Consider the following 14,685-nt stretch of genomic DNA (forward strand, 5'->3'; position numbering starts at 1 on the left):
AGCCATGGACAATACAAACAGGTGTAACTGGGCTCCAATAAAACTTTATTTGCAAAAAATGGCTTGGGTCAGACTTGGTCCATAGGCTGGGGTTTGTATATTTTTCCTGCCCCTCACAGGAATGCTGAAGTACTGGGAAAGCAGGAAAGTAAACACAGAGGCCATTGCTCCAACCTCTCTCTTAAAGAATCACTGCACATTCTGACATATAAAAGGCATTAAGAATTTCTGCTCCAAAGACTTATCCATGGATCCATTTGTTCAACTCAATTTCCCAAAAATTATTTGTCCAAAGAACGTATTTACTTACTTAATGATTTCTCTCCTGCACTCCCCTGCCTTCCCCTCTTCGCCTCGCTTCTCTCTGTCAACTTGTCTTTTTTTTTAAATTGAAGTATAGTTGATTTACGATGTTGTGTTAATTTCTGCCATATAGCAAAGTGATTCAACTATACATATATATTCTTTTTTAAATATTCTTTCCCATTATTATGGTTTATCATAGGATATTGAATGTAGTTCTCCATGCTATACAGTAGGACCTTATTGTTTATCCATTCTATATATAACAGCTTACATCTCTCAACTTGTCTTCTTATTGAATAACTATTAATAATTCAGAGATCTAGTCTTCCATAGAACATACCTGAGGAAATAATGAGTTACCTAATTTTCAGTGTGTATCAGCCTGAGTGAACAATTTAATTCTACCTCCGCAGAGAACTGACTTGGAATGTGGAGCGTCAATGAATGCTTCAAGTGATACCTTGACTTTTATACATAGGATAGCCTCAAAGATAGAAAATTTTAGAAGTGTTTGGTTTTGGTTCTCAAGGTGGTAGCATAGAAAGATCCTGAGCTCACCTCCTCTCGTGGGCACATCAAAATTACAACTATTTATAGAACAACAGTCAATGAAATGGAACCTACCAGAAAATATCTTGGACAACTAAAGACATAAACTACAGCCAAGACCCACAAATGGGAGGATAATTACAGTTGCAGAGTTTCTCTCCAAGGAACAAGGGGTCTAAGTCTCATATAGGGCTCTCCAGGCTGGGGGTGATCACTGGGAAGATGAGCCCCCAGAATGTTTGGCTATGAAGGTCAGTGAGACTCACTTTGAGGAGTCTCACAGGACTTGGTGAAATAAAGACTCTACTCTTAAAGGATTCACACAAAATCTCACACACGCTGGGACCAAGGGCAGAAACAGTAATTTGAAAAGAGCCAGGGTCAGACCTGCCTGCTGATCTTGGAGAGTTTTCCAGAGAGGCAGGAGGCAATTGGAGCTCCCCTGGGGACACAGACACTGGTGTCAGCCATGTTTGGAGTCTCATTCTAATTGTGCTGGCAAGCACCATTGTGGAATCCTCCCACCCAGCTCCACTCCCACCCACCAGCCCCTAAGCACCAAGTCTGGGACACCTCAGGTCAAGCAACTAACTTGGGGGGGGGACACAGCCACGCCCACCAGCAGACAGATTGCCATAAGACCCCCGAAGCCTACCGCCACCCCTGAACATGGCCCAGCCCACCAGAAGACTCAGGACCCAGCCCCACACAACAGTGAACAAGCACTAGACCTGGGACCCCCAGAGACCTGCTGCCAGAGACCCCAGGGCTAGCTCCACACACCAGCGAGTCTGCTTGAGACAAAGCCTCAACCACCAACAGGATGACACAAGGACAACTGCAGCCCTGCAGCCTGTCATGGCAGGAGCCAGCCCACCCACCAGCAGGCCAACACAAGCTTCAGGATTCCATGAACCCTACAGCCAGCTGCGTCAGGAACTAGCCATGCCCACCAGTGAGCCCACATCAGCACTGGGACCCCTGGCCCCGCAGCCAGACCACAGGACCCTGCTCTGCCTGCCACTGGGCCAGCACTAACCCCAGAACCTGGCTGCAGGCACCAGCCCCAGGATCCCCTAGACTCTGACTATGCTCACCAGTGAGCCAGCACTAGCCCCGGGGCCACCTGGAGATCTGCAGCCAGCTGACTCATGACCCGGCCCAGCCATCCAGTGGCCAGCATGCTCTGGACAAGGCAGGGCCTGGCCACCAACTGACCTTGGGGCCAGCAATCCCTATCAGACGTCCCAGAGTAGTCAGCCCACCACAACAAAAGGACCCATGCAACCCACATAGCGGGGCTGGGCATATAGCTCTAGTGTCCAGAGGTGAGTGCACTTCTGGGAAGCATAGGACATCACCTACAAAAGGCCGTATCTCCAAGGTTGAGAAATGTAACCAACCTACAAGACATCCTCCCTGACTTCAGACTATACTACAAAGCTACAGTAATCAGAACAATACAGTACTGGCACAAAAACAGACACATAGATCGATGGAACAGAATAGAGAGCCCAGAAATAAACCCACACATTTAATGTCAATTAATCTATGACAAAGGAGGAAAGAATATACAATGGAGAAAAGACAGTCTCTTCAATAAGTGGTTCTGGGAAAACTGGACAGCTACATGTAAAAGAATGAAATTAGAACACTTTCTAACATCATACACAAAAATAAACTCAAAATGGATTAAAGACCTAAATGTAAGACCAGATACCATAAAACTCCTAGAGGAAAACATAGGCAGAACACTCTATGACATAAATTGCAGCAATATTTTCTTGGATCCATCTCCTAAAGCAAAGGAAATAAAAGCAAAAATAAGCAAATGAGACATGATTAAACTTAAAAGCTTTTGCACAGCAAAGGAAATCATTGACAAAATGAAAAGATAATCTACTGAATGGGAGAAAATATTTGCAAATGATACGACCGGTAAAGGGTTAATATGCAAAATATATAAACAGCTCATACAACTCAACATAGAAAAAACAAATATCCCAATAGAAGACCCAAATAGACATTTCTCCAAAGAAGACATACAGATGGCCAACAGACACATGAAAAGATGCTCAACATAGATAATCATCAGAGAAATCCAAATTAAAACCACAATGAGATATCACCTCATACCTGTCAGAATGGCTATCATCAAAAAGAACACAAATAACAAATGTTGGTGAGGATATGGAGAAAAGGGGTCCTTTGTACTCTGCTGGTGCAAATGTAAATTGGTGAAGCCACTGTGGAGAACAGGATGGAGTTTCCTTTAAGGACTAAAATAGAGCTACCATATGATCCAGTAACTCCACTCCTGGGTATATATCCAAAGAAAATGAAAACTCTAATTCTAAAAGATACACGCACCCCAATGTTCACAGCGGCATCATTTACAGTAGCCAAGATATGGAAGCAACCTAAGTGTCTATCAACAGATGAATGGATAAAGAAGATGTTAGATAGATAGATAGATGATAGATAGATAGATAGATGATAGATAGATAGATAGATAGATAGATACAATGGAATACTACTCAGCCATAAAAAAGAATGAACTTTTGCCATTTGCAACAACAATGATAGACCTAATGGATAAAGAAGATGTTAGATAGATAGATAGATGATAGATAGATAGATAGATGATAGATAGATAGATAGATAGATAGATAGATAGATACAATGGAATACTACTCAGCCATAAAAAAGAATGAACTTTTGCCATTTGCAACAACACTGATAGACCTAAAGGGTATTATGCTTAGTGAAATAAGTCAGACAGAGAAAGACAAATACTGTATGTTATCTGTGGAATCTAAAAAATAAAACAAATGAACGAATATAATAAAACAGAAATAGACTCACAGATATCAAAACTAGTAGTTACCAGTTGGGAAAGGGAAGGGGAAAAGGGCACGATAGGGACAGAGAATTAAGCAGTACAAACTACTACGTATAAAATAATTAAGATACCATGATATTATGTACAGCACAGGGAATATAGCCAATATTTTATAATAACTATAAATGGAGTATAAGCTATAAAAATGTTGAATCACAATGTACACCTGAAACTAATTGAAACTAATATAATATTGTAAGATAGATAGATAGATAGATAGATAGATAGATAGATACAATGGAATACTACTCAGCCATAAAAAAGAATGAACTTTTGCCATTTGCAACAACACTGATAGACCTAAAGGGTATTATGCTTAGTGAAATAAGTCAGACAGAGAAAGACAAATACTGTATGTTATCTGTGGAATCTAAAAAATAAAACAAATGAACGAATATAAAAAAACAGAAATAGACTCACAGATATCAAAACTAGTAGTTACCAGTTGGGAAAGGGAAGGGGAAAAGGGCACGATAGGGACAGAGAATTAAGCAGTACAAACTACTACGTATAAAATAATTAAGATACCATGATATTATGTACAGCACAGGGAATATAGCCAATATTTTATAATAACTATAAATGGAGTATAAGCTATAAAAATGTTGAATCACAATGTACACCTGAAACTAATTGAAACTAATATAATATTGTAAATCAACTATACCTCAATTTTTTTTAAAAGTGTTTGGTTTTTGTGTTTGTTTTGTGAAAATTGTTCGATTGATGCCTTGCCACATTCTTCTGTCCTCCACCTTCCCCCACCCCCAGCTGAGGAGTGATTGCTACTTCTGGAACTTGTAGTATGAAAACCATCATATTAGGAAGTTTTGGATTTGATCATTACCCCTAGACAATGTCAAGGAACTAACAGATCTAGAACTTAAAAATCAAAGTTGATTTCATTGGCCAAATTCACAAACTGAAGATTTTCTGGCAAAGTGTGTTAGAAACTTCTAAGACACACATAGTAGTGTCAAGCATGGTCAGAGTTCTTTTAAACAGAAGAAACCTTTAAATTCCTCAGTATTGGCCTATGATTATTGGTGACTGTTGACCAAACAGGCCAATCCTGGTACAATGTGGGAGGGGACAGTGTGTGAATTCCAGGAGAGTGAATCACTGGAGGAGGTCTCTTGGAAGCTGCCTGTCACATAAGATCTGTGGAAAAAAAAATGGGAAGCAGGTATTTTATCTCCTGAATCTGATACTAATTCTGTGGCATTAGCCAAGTCATTTCTGCTAATCTATAAATTGGGGGCGTTGAACTAAAATCAAACTTTCGGTAACAATATAAATCTATCAATATTTATACATTACTTAATATATTTTCAGTGCACTTTCATATTAATGATACCACAAGGTGGACAATGTTGAGTGAGAAGGGTCTGGCCACAGGCTGGCTAGAAGCCAGTTTCCCAGAATGAGGCTGCCTCTAACTGAGAGTCCAACCTAATCGTTTCTTCCTCAAAGCCATGAGAATCTTCAGGAAAGTCAGACTATCCTGAGCTTAGATACCACCAAGGCCCTATAATCCACAAGGCCTTTCAAAGCTTGAACTTTTCAAAGCCTGAGAAGAGAGTTGGCAGTTCCTGAATTTTAGGAGTGGTTTAATCACCGCCCCCCACCCCATCAAATTGGAGAACCCCTTTCTATTTCCTTTCCTTCATCACACAGAGACATGTAACTCTCAGAAGTTTTCCCCCATAAGAACATGTCCATCTTTATCCAGGGATTGCCTCCCGTCCCTTTATTTTCATTAAGAAACAGAGTAGGAGGACCACATTCTCTGTAAAAATAGCACCAGATGCCACAGCTGCAATGGGCCTCCCAGACACGGACACTTGTGACAAGGCTCTGATCTGACCATGTGTGTGGCTGTGGGTTGTGGGGAGAGAATGGCCACAGCTGTCACAGCGGATCAGGTTTATCCTTGGTGCTAATGTCCATGTACCAAGCACCCTTGGCCTGCGCTCTTTCCAGGATGAGTGTGTTTACAAGTGGAAAACGTTTGAAGTCTTTGCTCTGTGACTGAATGGAATATGTCAGAGAGAACGCTTTTATGACTCTTCCTGAAAATTATCATGTGGCTGATTCTTCTTGTGGACCTAAAAGTAGAAAAATACAGTTTAGTTTTTCTCTCTCCAGGAAACTAAAGATTTCACAATTCTTAAAATAAGGAATAAACTATAAAGTGTAAAACTTTATGTAGAAATAAGCAACTGTATCCTATGAAAACACTCATAAATTGGGGATTAAGTTAATTCTTCCAAATACAGCCATCTATTTAGAAGAATTTTGTTGCCATCTACATTATTTGAAACTTAATATATACAGGAGGAGGGAGGTGAGGTAGAAAATTGAGCCTAATTTTAAGAGAGTGGGATTTAGGGCCAGCACATGTAAAAGCAATCACAAGCATTAAATCACAAAAGAAATTAACTACCCCCTGCGATGTGTATTTAAGTGCAATCAATTCTAAGAAATTGTGGAAAGACTGCCCTCTTCAGACACACTACTTTTTCTTTTTAAGTTGCTATAGATTTTTTTCTATATAAGTCTCTCTAGGGGAAAATGGAGTATGCGGTAAAATAGTTATAAATCAGAGGTTTACTCTAAGAAATAAATGTCAAAGAAGTACATGGAAAAAATGTTCTTAAGTGGCTAGTCTGCCTGTCTGGACTTGCCTAGAATATGTATCTTATAAGTATTCCGCTTGGCTCTTGAAGCATCTAATAAGCAAGCTTTAGAATCCTGAGTGGTAATTAATTAATGCAACTGTCAGGGCTGAAATGTTTACCTCGGCTGTCACATATCTCAGTGTATTCAAAATAAACACCTGAAGTCACAATAATTGGCTTTCATGTCATTAGAATTTTTAATAGCCATGATGAACTCTACTCATTCCACACCAAACTCTTGTTTTCTGTTTTATTCCTGTCATTTGGAGCAAGCTGAAATGACAATTAGGGAGTCCTGTCATAACGAAAGGTATTGTGCATATTTGGGTCCTTGGGCAGACCCTCATCTGGCTGTCGGCAGAGTTTCCTTAGAAACTCTATAGGCAGGTCTTAGGGAGAACCAAGTGGGAAATTTCATTTGAAACTCAACTTTCTTTTCTACATTTCCTGATCTGGGCCTTTCCCCCACCCCCAATATTTACTTTTTCAATGATCAGATGCAAAATATGAGTCTCATATAATGAGGAGTCCAAAAACCACACTCAAAAACCAATTTCAATTCCTTATAGTCAGTCCAGAACAAATTAGAGCAAAAAAAAATGACCAACAAATGAGAAAATACCCCCATTGTATCACCTTCTAAAAGAAGGACAGGAAGAAATCTAGTTTGCAAAGTGGCCTCTTTTGCTTCCTAACTGCGATGAAAAGAGAAGGCACATTATATACTCAATTAAACAGAGGTCATTGCAGAGGGAAATTCTAAACATGTTCGAGAAACAGTTTATGAAAATTGAATTAGAGTCTGTAGGAAAATGGTGTGTACGGCAGTGATAACTAGTGATTTACATGATATCTGACATCTGTAATATACACGGGTGTTTTTGCAGTGGGACATAAACACGGAACTAACTTGTTTATGATTGGAGGCAACTTGCTGAAAGGAAATGCATGCCAGCATATTTCTCCTCTAGTTTGAGTATTCAGTTTCATGTATAATTGATAGATTACCATTTTTATGAAGGGTAAAATAAGAGTAAATAAATATGAGGATTTAAAATATCATCCATTAGCTAGGAATACTCAGTTTTTCTTTGAATGAACACTCAACAATTGCCATTCCTGATGGCTTTTCTAGCAGACCAGCAATTTCTCTGGCTTCTTGGCTCCCAGATTACTTGGGTCCAAAACTGAGATTGGTAGACAACCAGACTGCAAATACCACCCAGGCCTCATATTTATGCATAGCTTAAATTCATAGCGTTTGGGCAGAAAAGCCAGCATAATTCCAAATTCTGAACTCAGATTATACCTGTATACAGGGATAAAATGAAGAAATTCCAAATGGAACCATCAGAAGGAGATTTCTACTCTAGAGCAAAGCCTTGAAGTGAAGAAAAACTGATCACTTGTTCCATAATGTCTGGGATTTCAAATATAGATATATTTACTTATGTAATTAAAATTCTGTAAAATTACATTTTGAATGTGTATACAACTATAGATGCTACATATACAAGTATATAAATTTATAAATTTACATAGTTCATATGTGTACACAATATATACATTATATATTCTGGATAATATGTTTGTATTGTATATTATAAATGTGTTTACGTGCATTATTTATATTTATTGATTGTTTTATTTATCTATTATAAATATATGAATATCTCCTTGTATGTTCAATACATAAATATATACAATATGCTACATATTATTTACAATGTATTACACTATACAATACATATTATACATAATATTACATATTAGATGTAAATTTATATAACATACTAATATTAAATATAGAGTATATATTGTACATTATATGCACATAGTATATAAATGTTATATAGGGATATTACATATTTTATACACTATATATTATATTGCTGCATAGATGTGTACACAAAACTATAGATACTGAACTTATTTTGAAATTTAACAGATTTTCAAAGGTAATCTTTTTTTTTTTTTTTTGCAGTACGCGGGCCTCTCACTGTTGTGGCCTCTCCCGTTGCGGAGCACAGGCTCCGGACGTGCAGGCCCAGCGGCCATGGCTCACAGGCCCAGCCGCTCCGCAGCATGTGGGATCCTCCCGGACCGGGGCACGAACCCGTGTCCCCTGCATCGGCAGGCGGACTCGCAACCACTGCGCCACCAGGGAAGCCCCAAAGGTAATCTTAATCGTATGCAAGTTCTAACTTCCACAAGGACTTCAGAAAGAAACCCCTTCACAGAGGAGACATCACTATACCTGTTTTCAACAGAGCACTTCAAGAGCCTTCTTCCTCCTGCAGATGCAAACACATCTTTAACATTTAATATTTAGAGTAATATAAAGCTCAGGAACTTCATACAATTTCAGATCTAAAACCAATTCATTTTTTGAATTGGTGTTTGGCTAGCCTGGCTTTTGTCTACTGGCTATTTTAAGTACAACTACTTTAAATACAGCTTTTAAGAACGATGTTGGCATCTCCAATGTGATGAAAGAAACACCAAGTTGACCAGGATTTGTGAAGAGGTGAATTAATGGCCAATGTTGGGACAAGCCCGCTCAATGGGCAGGTACTGTAACCACTGGACCGCCCAGCCTTTTAGGTCTCCGTGCTTTGATTAGCAAATGTGATGCTCGACCTATCAGCACAATCATTTTAAAAGGCTCTGGAAACCCTTCCTCCCCGACGTGCACATGAAACACACCAGCATTCATGTCAATCTCCCCTCAGACGCAGCATCACCAGCTCCCGTTACTGTGGCGCGGACATAAGCCAGGGAAGAGCCCCGCACAGAGGGGTCGTTCCTGTGATTAACTGGTAGAATCTAAAGGAGACAAAAAGAATAGAGCCCGAGCTCAAGCCACGTTCGGCCATTTGTGTCTGTCAACACAATATGCATATAAGCAAACAGAGCGTGGAGCCAACATAGTACATTCCAGACCTGAGCATGTTTTTATAAATAATCACTCATAAAACTGGGGGAGGAAGGAAGAGGAGCCCAGGGTGTCGTTGTCCCGCACTCTGCAGCCCCTGCACGGGCTCGTTAGTGCCGGGGACAAGCTGCCCTCTCTTGATGGAAACTTCGCAGCTTCACGTCTGGGAGCTACAGGGGGTCCGGAAGGGACACGCAGTTCCGGACAAGTGCCGCTCCCGGGATCGCCCAGCAAACTGCTCAGGTCCGGACCTAAAGAAGAGCCCTGCAGCTGCAGTGGCCATGGAGGGGGCTGGCACCTGTTCCCAGCCTCCAGCTCCAGACTCTGTATCACTGGCCAGGTCCAAGGTCCTGGTTGGAGTCAGAACATCGGGGCTGGAAATCTCTGTAATGGGTGTCTGTTGATGTGCTGGCCTAGGTCCCATTCTCACAATATTTTTTATATATAACAACAGTCTATTCCTTTGAGAAGTTCCTCCACCCCCACTACAGGAGGCAGCTCAGGCGCCTGGTCCTCCAGGTGACCCAAGTCTGGCAGGAAGTTTCTTTACCCAAAATTTGGATCTTGAGTGAAATGGCCCAAGGGCAACTAGGGGTGCCCTGGAGAGACCCTTTATTAGTTTCTATAACTGTCCTAGATCACTGGAGCTTCCCTCCTTATGACCTTTTCCAAGCACTGGAGGCTCAGTTTTTTCTTTTAAATTTAATTCTATGACCTATACCCTATTCTTCCAATAAATTCTATTTTGCTTAAATTAGCAGGATTAGTTCCTATTGGCTTAAAACCAAAAACCCATAACTGATACAGCCCCTTACCAATGACCCTGCTTTCAATTTATTTTCTGTTCTTCACCGCATGTTAGTTATCAAGTTCTGCTCATCATAAATATATCATTTTTTCTCTGTATTATAATATATAATGGTATATTATATTCTACTATATTACACTGTCATATTTTTCTCATCCTTATAATGCCCTTATGATATACATATTATTATTGCAGTTACACTGAGGATGAGGCAGTAACTGGGCTCAAGTAGGTTAAATTAGAGGTGCATTGGGATAAGCCGAGGCCTTTTTAAATGGCGATTCGTGGTCCCCAGGCCCTGACTCCTGATTCAGTGGGTCTGAGGGGCCCCTGGGAGTCACTTTCCTAACAAGCGTCTGGAGGATGATGTGGCTGGTCCAGGACCACGCTTGGAGAAGCACTAGACTGAGTCAATCTTCTCAAACTCTAATGTGCCTACAAACCACTTGTGGAGCAAACCACCTGACTCCGCAGGGCTGAGGTGATGCCCGAGACTGTATTTCCTACAGCTCCAGGAGCAGCTGCTGTGGATGGACCACTCCCAGCAACACGGATCATGTGGCTGCCCCAGATCACATGGTGAGTCACAGCCCCAGCCTGACTTGACTTCAGGCTTGCCTGCTCTGGTTCACTCTTGCCTCCTGGAGGAAAGCCTGGTCTTTACAGGTGAGAATCCAGAAACCCAGAAGGATTTCCACAACTGGTTAATTATATGGTCAATAGGATGCAACCCCCAGGTCGCTCTGGGGTGGGGCGGGCTCCAGAGTTCACAAAGTCCATTCTGCATGAAACCCTGACAAAAACACCAAGAAATGGGCCAGGCCAGCATCTGCTCACATGTCACTGACAGGGCAGGCACGTGAGGTCTGAGCAGAGAAACCACTTGCTTCCAATCACTCAGCTGAAAGGTGCCAGAGCCTGAGCTAATGCCCAGTAATGTGCTCTCATCACCTACAACTGCCTCCACCCCCCAGAGGAGGCGAGACACACCCTTCCTCTAAAAGAAGAAATGGGAGTACGCCCCACAGCAAAGGATGGGGCCCCAAGACCCTCGAGACCAGGCGTCAAAACTAGAGGTCCACTAGCCCACCTGGCCTATGGAGGCATCTCCTCTGGCCTGCACAGTGTCAGGTTTGTTGGCTGCTTACTCAGCTGTATGTGTTTAAATAGTGGGAAAAATGTGCACTATAATCCAGAATGCACATTGTGAAATTCTGACGACACAGAGCCCAGGTTCGCATCTTATAAGAATCAGCTCTGGTTGTGAGGGGGGGAACGTGGGGTCCAGGGGTCATCCGTGCAGCCACATGCCCAGCCTGTGGACTCATGTGACAGACACTGGACCCGGGTCTTCAGTGCCCACCGCCCCCCGTCAGCCTGCGGCCAGGCCAGCCTGCACCATATGGGTTTGGATAGCTGCAAAAAACTGGAGATCCCTGAACCAGGGCAGTTCACTGTCAAGATTTTCATGGGATACGAGACAAGGGAGCAGAGTTGAGCCAAGTCACTAGGAAAAGGATGCATTTGTTCAAGCACCGGAAAAGAAACCCCAGAATACATGCCCCTGACTTTGCTGTCACAGGAAGGTGGCCTTTGGTTGGTGATTGTTGCTGACTTCTGGAAAACTCTGCCTTTGTTTAAAAAAAAAAAAAATCCCATTTTCTCTCCCCTCATGGATTAGTGGTCCCTGCTGCACAAGGCCAAGGATGTTTCTGAAGGAGGCCAAGGGCCCAGCTGGCAAAACCCTGCTTTAGCATGATTTCAAATTGCCTAGTCAACACAATGCCACTCTTCTGTTTAAATTATTGGACAATTAGGACTTCGTGGGGTGTGAGTCTAGCCCTGTACGCAGCCATGTTTGTTGTTATTAAACGGCAACAGGAAAACACGTCCAGAAGTAGACAGGGGCAGAGTTTCAGGGCAATCAAATTTCTGCAAGGAATTTGAACACTGACACCCTCTTTGCTGAAGACAAAAGGTTTGCCGGCAATTCATCAGATCTTTAAGACCACAGTCCCGCACGCATGAGCACATGCGCGCGCGCGCGCACACACACACACACACACACACGCGCACACACACACACCTATATATTTGAGAGTCAGCCCTGAGAGGAAGCAGCCCCATCCTCTAGTGTTCTGCTGTCGCCTTGCAGCCTGAAGGTAGAAATAATGAGCCTGCAGAAGGGAGTGGCAGATTTTATCTCAGAGACACTGACCGGCATGACTCCGTTAGCATCATCCTTCCAAGGAAAATTATCCCTCCCTCTGTGGGGATGGGAGGGAGTTGCAGGGAGACAGGAGGCACAGAGATGTCCAGTTTCCATCTGGAACCAGATCAGTGCCCACCACCAAGGACACGTGTGCCCTGATGCCCTCATCCCACAAAAGCCAGGCCTTGTCTATTTCTGTGCTACTTGTCTGCAACAGAATAAGAGCTTCTCCAAACTAGGAGCACTGCCTCCCACTCCCTGCTCTAACCAGAAGCCATAACCCCGTTCAGCCCACATCAGTCCAGGCAGCCCATCCCCTCAGTTTATCATTCACCCGATTTCCCTTCTGGGATCCTCTTCTTGAGGACGATCAAAGCCATGTGTCCTCCACAGAGATCTGACTTTCCAGAGAAAACCATCCTTTCCAGTTCTGAACAAGGGAAGGAGAGGGAGATGAAGTGGGGAGGGGGATGCTGGAGGGGAAGGGGGTTACACCCACATACACACACACATGCATGCACGCACGCACACACAGGGCATCACTGGGGACTCCAGGAAAAAACACCTCCTTCAACAACGTAAAGACACACTAAATCTGAGACGAGATCATTGGACTTTCACTCTTTGAGTGCCAGAAGTTTTTTAATCCAGAAATGCTGCTGATGGATGTGGTTATGATTCCAAAACTTAACCACTTACTTTCTGTGGGACCTTGTACACATTTAAATAACTTGATTGAATAACTCTGAGGGGCTAGATTTCTTCATCGCCAAAATGAAGATATTAGTTTCTACTTTGCAAAATTGTCTTGTAAATTAAATGCAGAAAGCAATTGTGCACCTCAAATAGTGCCTGGTGCATACAAGAAGCTCAATAAATGTGGCCTAATCATAATCATAGAAATAACAATAATATTTGAATAAACCCTATAAATGCACAGTCGGGAATGTCACATGCAGAGGTAGCCCTTAACTGTGTAAGGCTTACAGATGAGGTCCATCCTGCATTCCAACATATTGCCAAAGGAAAGTTTTCTCAGACTATGTTCCTCCCCCAGGACAGTTTGGGGGAGCCCCCCACTGCTAGACCAGGCTTCGTTCACAACTGAACTTGAGCTTGCGGACCCTGCTTCAGAGCTCTGTGCGGGACGGACTAGGAGACACGTCTTAGATAGCTCACCAAGCCAAGAGAGCTCCTCACTCGAGGGAGAGTCTTGGTATATTAGAACGTGCTGGAAATCACAGAGTAAATTTAGTACCTCTTCCTGGATGGTTAGTAATTTAAAATTTAAATTTTAAAATTACCACAAAGAGGGATATAAATAAAGTAAAAGGTAGGGAAAAAGCATAAGATTTTTAACTTAAAATATATAACTTCAAGAGAAATTCAGGCATATAGGAGGCTGGTATTTCAGGGTCTTGGGTTGGGAGCAAGGAGTAGGCAGTCTCTCTGCTTTGCCCTTAGAGTAGTTGGGAAACACCGAGTCCCCACTTAACCGCAGGACAACAGGTAGAGTGGATATTATTATTGCCATTTCATTGGTGAAGAATCAGGCACAATTAACCTGCAGTGGCAGAAAACAGATCGGTGGTTTCCTAGGGCCAGGATCAGAGGAACTGACCACAAAGGGACATGAAGGAACATCTTAGGGCGACAAATATTCTATCTTGATAGCAGTGGTGGTTACATGGCTGCACACATTTATCAAAAAACCAAACTGGACACCTAAAATAGGTATAGTTTATTGTACGTATAGCAAAACAGAATTGATTTTTTTTTTTAAGGCTTCAGTTTTTGTTTTTTTTTTTTGTGGTATGCGGGCCTCTCACTGTTGTGGTTTCTCCCGTTGAGGAGCACAGACTCCGGACGCGCAGGCCAGGCGGCCATGGCTCACGGGCCCAGCCGCTCCGCGGCATGTGGGATCTTCCCGGACCGGGGCACGAACCCGTGTCCCCTGCATCGGCAGGCGGATTCTTAACCACTGCGCCACCAGGGAAGCCCTAAGACCTCAGTTTTTAATTGAGAGTTTAATTGAGAGTTTAAAGGAGGCTGTTGACTCTGAATCCAATTGCAGGGAAAAACAATAGACCCTATTAGGCAGTAGAAGAACATTGTGGGAATGAGAAGGTTACAGATAAACGGCAGGGGGTGGGTAGGTGGCATCAGTGCTGAGCCATAATTAGCAACTTAGATACACGGGGTGAGTGCAGAAGAATGGCACATCTAGGGAAGGAGAAAGGAGAAGGATGCAAGAGGAGGAAAGAGGGTGAGGCACTGGCCCCAGGACCAGAA

The 14,685-nt window shown here is 42.6% G+C and overlaps 1 protein-coding gene across 1 annotated transcript in view; it reads right to left on the reverse strand.

The window, feature by feature from the left end:
• The window catches only part of LOC102993863 (formin-binding protein 4-like), a 316,295-nt gene that overhangs the window by 10,731 nt on the left and 290,879 nt on the right, over positions 1 to 14,685 (reverse strand). The gene's annotated exons all lie outside the window — the stretch shown is intronic.

The sequence above is a fragment of the Physeter macrocephalus genome, chromosome 18 (assembly GCF_002837175.3).
Source record: "Physeter macrocephalus isolate SW-GA chromosome 18, ASM283717v5, whole genome shotgun sequence".
In the NCBI taxonomy this organism is placed as follows: Eukaryota; Metazoa; Chordata; class Mammalia; order Artiodactyla; family Physeteridae; genus Physeter; species Physeter macrocephalus.